This window comes from Lolium rigidum, chromosome 1, assembly GCF_022539505.1.
Source record: "Lolium rigidum isolate FL_2022 chromosome 1, APGP_CSIRO_Lrig_0.1, whole genome shotgun sequence".
NCBI lineage: Eukaryota > Viridiplantae > Streptophyta > Magnoliopsida > Poales > Poaceae > Lolium > Lolium rigidum.
In genome coordinates, this window is record NC_061508.1 from 65,835,544 (window position 1) to 65,841,220 (window position 5,677).

The following is a 5,677-nucleotide window of genomic DNA, read 5'->3' on the forward strand; positions in this document are numbered from 1 at the left end:
CAGAACCATTGTGCCCTGCGTACTGTACCTGCGCGTGGCGGCGCGGTGTAGAAGGCTCGGTGGTGACGGCGACAGCGCACGACGACGGTGTACTGTACCTGCGCGTCGGCGACGCGGTGTAGAGGTTCTACCGCAGGCCTCCCGGCGGCCGGGTGGAGTTGGCTGGTAGTTTTGCGGCAAGAGGTGGCACGCCGGAGCTCTAGCCGCACCTTGGGAAGATGGCCGGCACGGGGGAAAATGAGTAGTCTATGCCGACGGCAAGAGCACGAGTAAATCTGGAAAATAGATGGGGAATGGAGGACCGGTCGAGTACTACTTTTTGGATAGCTGCATAAACTGTACGTACGTCCCGACATGAAAACAGAGCCTAGGCTCATACACCGGGTCAGACGGTGAAAAGCCAGGAAAAAAGGTGAGTTTGATGTGACTGGAAATTGCACACGGGTTACAAAATGTCTAACGCACGTCCAATTTGCATGAATCTCAAGGTTCAAACGAACGGCAGAGTATACATCCACACTCATGCTTCGGTGCTATTATTATATGGCTTGGAGTTGCAAATAACCGAATATATGTGTCTTTTTTATATCAGTTCTCTTTCAAATATTTAGTGATGGTAATGTGTATATTAAATTATTTCATTGCAGACCCAGATACTTAAATGTCATCATGAATTATTTTATCGAAGCAAGTAGTAGTACTTAATCTTCTAATCTGCAGCATATAAGAAAAGCCCCTATATTCACCTGTACTATATGTACTTCCACTAGACCATAAAAGCGCGCGTTGCCGCGCCCCGTCCATTTTAAAAAATAATTATAAAAATATACAAGAATACAAATTCTTCTTAGATTCCAACAAACTTCAGAAAAACAGAAATTTTTTGGCACTGCCTAGATGAGTGATAATGATCCAACAAATAATTACTACTTTGAGATTTTACAACCACCAGTTCAAGCTACATCGACCTTTTACGGGCCCAAATGCGACTTCAGCTCGTCTATGGAAGAATTTTTTTTGTTCGGTCAAAGAGAAGTACCTTTCTGAAATGCTGTACAGGCAGATTTGAGGTCCTTCCAAGGCTCATATGTACACTCTATCCCTTGGCCTGCCTGGACCTTCACGGCCTTCTCAATCTTTTGATTGCCTTGTCGAGTCAGTTCAGTTGCTTACCTCGTTCAGCTGACCTACACAGTAGAACCACAACTAAAGAAATAGATAGAATGAAGTTATATATAGCAGATTTTTGCACAAGAAAATATCAACTTTACAAACAGTATAAATACACATGGAAGTTTCTATTATATTTCTCTGGCGGCAAGCCACAACTTTGGTCAAAGAAAGAGTATTCTACATGAACATGATACCAATTTACCAACCGCCAGTTTCCAAACAGCAAACACACTGTCTGGTAGCAGTAATATCCATACTACATATTATTGCGTAGGTAAAATATGAGTTCTTATATGCGGGCTAGGTTCCAGAACCCAGATAAATAAAGAAAATTGAAAAGTGCAATTCGATTGCTTTAACAGACAGTTTTTTTGCTGATTGCATGACATCTTGTGTTTTCTCTTTTGCCACAGTAGAAGTTTCCAGGAAAACATGCCAGGTATCCTTACTCATGCAGAATAAATTTTTAACATCAGTCACAACACATATCATATTCCCACTTGAATGAAAGGATTTGCCTCAGGTGAAAGGTTGAAACCTTTTTTTCTTAGTTAATGGCTTCGATCATTTTTCAATGGAAGAGAACAGATTCTACAGATAGCGTGCGACGCGCACTGAGAGAAAGGAGTTGGGAGGAGACTGATAGGTTTGCAGCTCCTCAAGCTAATCGAAAGTGCACCCCGGATAGCTGCATCTCCTGATACTGCAAGGATTGTTGCAATCCTTCAAAGTAATGTATTTTAGAATTTGATAGAAATGCTAATTTTTATAGTTAACTGAGAACGGAAATAATTTATGGCAGGCTGAAAACAATCATCTCGCAAGAAAAAGAGTTAATGATAAACGAATAACTTCATACACAGTTCAGTAAACAAATATAAACAATATTAAAATTGGGATGATGAGAGATATTGGCTTGCCTGTAGTATTATTGTACTACTACCTCCGACCCAAGGAATAAGGCGCACGCGTGTTCCAAGACGAACTTTGACCGTAAAAATTGAGCAACAAAATCTTGATTATATTATATGTAGTTAGTATCGTTGGATTCGTATTGAAAAGCACTTTCTAATGATGCTAATTCCATACAAAAAATATTTATATATTTGAAGCAATTCTTGGTCAAACAAAAAGCACGTAAAACGAGGACGCCTTATTCCTTGAATCGGAGGGAGTATCATATTAGCTCTCACACCTCGCACTATGGAAGGATGCTTCGCTTCTACAACTTCAGCAATTTCTTCAGCAGTCTGAACTGTATATCAGATCCTCTTTGCCAACTCCAACATAGTAAATTCTCCTCCTAACAATTGATTTAACAAATGTACTTTGGTTTCTAAGATGCTCTAAATAGTTGAAAGGAATGGGCAGATGCATATAAGGCTCATGTCATAGGTGCCGATGCATCTAGAAGACTCTCCTGGAGGCTCATGTCATCATAACTCTCCCCTGTTCACATTGGTTCCTGCATATACTAAAATTATGATATGATACAGAGTACATGGTATGAAATATATAGAGCAAGATAGAGAGCTTCAGATTGCCTCCAAAGGCCGAGATAAATAATTGGTAGAGAGATGACTTACAGAAGCCTGGTCATGTTGATTTCATGACCTTATAATGCGTAACAAAAACGAAGCTTTTATTTAAGGATACTGAAAGCTATACCATATAATAAACTAATCAGCAATTTCACAACACATCATTCCAGCTTGATAATAGGCTCATAGTTAAACATGAGCAAGCTATAACCACCAACAGTTGGAAAAGCTAGTGGATCAAATGAAACAACACTTGGAAGGCTACAGAATAGAAAATGAGGGCAGAGGAATATTGGCTCAGATATTCTTGCTGACAAAGGTTATACCTTAAGTAATGCAACCCTTCAGCCTTGATAACACCCTCAGTTGATCTCTGAGTTATGTCTAAGTGCCACACAGCGACCAACGTTGAAAATCATTGACTGTTAACTTTTTCCGAAAGCACGACACTGAATGCTAAAATTTGCACATCATGCCTACATCAGAAGTGTGGAAGAAATCTTACCTTATCATCAATATTTAGTCGGACTTGGGATGGGGCCGGAGGCGACGGTGTTCCAGGTAGGCGATGAGAAGGAGCACGAGCATGCCAAAAAAAGAAACGACAGATGAAGATCCTCATTCGAATCCCAAAATCGAATCGAGAAGAAGATTCGAGGCCAATCACGCCATACTCAGGTGCAACCATTGAAAATTCAAATGTACACAACACCTTCACCGTACCATCCATTGAGTTTGTTGCGGAAGAGACGTACCAGGGGTGTCAACGCCAATGAGGTGAGAAAGCATCCAGGAGAGAGTACACATGGCCCATGGAGCTTGCTGACGACGCGTGGTTGCGGCATCAGAGAGGTGCGAGCAGCAAAGAGGTGGCACAGAAAGTCCTCGTGTTGGACCCGACGTTGTAGAATCATGGCCCTCACGTGCACCGCCGCTGATGCTGCCGATATAGCCTCCTCCTCTTATGGCCAACACCAAAGCTTAAGCTCAACCACTACCATGAAGAGTTTCTCATGCCCTTGCCTTGATAGCTTCTCTACACTACCTGGTATGGAGGGAACCAATTTTGTTAGATGGAATTTGATGTAGTAAGAATAGTTACAAAATGCCAATAATCAAAAATAGTGTTTGAGTAGATGCCAAATTTGAACTCATGCTGGTAATACCAAGTTCCAAGCAACAGAAAAAAATTAGAGAGCATCCTCTTTAATTGGACAAAAGTCATAATGAACCACCAAAAAATGAAAAAAAAACACTTATCAATACTCCCAAATCGCCGGCGACAGCCGATGATGGTAGGTTAACAAACATGGCTTCTTTGCTGGTGAGATAATATGCAATGAGTCAGAAATCAAGTTTTTCATGCCCAAGATCATGCCTTGATAGCTTCTCCCAAATCGCCGGCGACAGCCGATGATGGTAGGTTACTATACACATGTCTCGTCTGCCCTATAAATTTTTCTGTTGCCTCAACCTCTATCCTTACCCGTTCTTGCTCGAGCATATAACCTCCAGGGTCCAAGGGTGTTCTGCAACGTTAATCCTCTCTCCCGCAAAATCCCCGTTTTCCACATAACAGTTGTACCGTTTCTAAAATATGAAATCAATTTTTTGCAAGTTAGAGGAAATTTCATGTAGTAAAATAGTAACAAAAGGTCACTCATATAACAATCAATAATCAACATAGTGTTTCAGTAGATGCCAAATTTGAACAATGCTAATAATGTCAGGCTGGAGACATCAGAAAAAATTATAACTTTTGCAAAAGAAAGATGGGGTCCTGGGACACACATGTTCTCATAAGATTTACTGCATGAATTCAGATTATGAACAATTCACATAGTTATCTTGAGCAAATGTTTATTCTGAATATAATCATGTGCCCTTGGGGTTATGGAGCCATGGAGGGACTTACTATTACACTGGGTGACGTTTGAGCTTGCCGTATCTGCTTCAAAATATTGTGATGATTCCGACCAAATATACCTACGGACAATAGGAGAAGGAAAATAGATAATTATGAGAAATTTCTAATTATGATTCCAAAAGTTTTAGCAGCACGATTTAGAAAAGTGAAAAAGCAGCATACAATTTCTATCAGCAGATTGGCTATATTGTTTGACCATTTGATATAAATGAACAGAATCAACTATAGAACCCAAAAAAATCTGATCCTCAGGTTCCGCCAGCTCTTTCAAGCTCACTCCTGGCTGTCCAAGCTCGATCTGGAAGAGGAAAAATTGATCAGAACATAGAATTGGTAATAATTAAACTAAATAAAATTTACTTGTCTATCGTTATCAACTAACCTGTTTATGTTGCCCATCTTAGATGAGAAATCAGTACGGTTGGAACATGGAGAAGCATGACTCTGGTGATGCCGCACTAACAACTTGATCCCGGCATCCACCCACGATCTAGTGGTCGCCCCACCATCAGCTCCTCCTGCGCCGGTGTGGAAAGGGGTGATGGCGTGGACGAAGGAGGGTTGCCGGAGGGGTGGCCTCCGTAACCGCCTCGTCCACATCGCGGAGGAAGAGGAAGCCAATCCTACGGCTCGGAGGAAGATGAGATGTTGCCGACTCACCCGACGCAGCTTTCGTGTCTTTGGAAACAGTCTGCTCCATCTATCTCCTTCATCGTCAGCACTACACCGCCGTCCGCCGTCGCAGCATCACGCCCCTAAATCGAGATCGTGAGTGATGGGGATCGGAGGTGGATATCACCCCTATCGCCGCCGCGGTAAAGTACGGAAGATTGTTTTTTTAAGCATCAACTACGGAAGATGAAACACCTAGGCCCGTTTAAGCGTTTTGGGCCCAAAAAATGTGGTGCGGCCTAAGTCTATTTCGGGAGTAGCAGCCCTGTAACGAAAAAGGCCCGTTTAACGCGATTTGTACTGGTAACGCGATCCTAACGTAAGTTCGAGATTGGTTAGTAATTTTGGACCGTTAGATCGTCCG

General features: G+C 41.9%; 1 long non-coding RNA gene across 3 annotated transcripts; it reads right to left on the reverse strand.

The window, feature by feature from the left end:
- Positions 1–2,264: 2,264 nt before the first annotated feature.
- LOC124685451 lies at positions 2,265–5,437 on the reverse strand. Of its 3 annotated transcripts, XR_006997457.1 has the most exons (6): positions 5,302–5,437; positions 5,024–5,159; positions 4,804–4,939; positions 4,630–4,700; positions 4,201–4,304; positions 2,265–3,759 (listed from the first exon to the last, which is right to left on the reverse strand). It is a non-coding gene; the product is annotated as an uncharacterized LOC124685451 (long non-coding RNA). The 3 variants fall into 3 exon arrangements; XR_006997456.1 differs by having other exon boundaries at positions 5,024–5,437; XR_006997458.1 differs by lacking the exon at positions 4,201–4,304 and having other exon boundaries at positions 5,024–5,437.
- Positions 5,438–5,677: the final 240 nt, after the last annotated feature.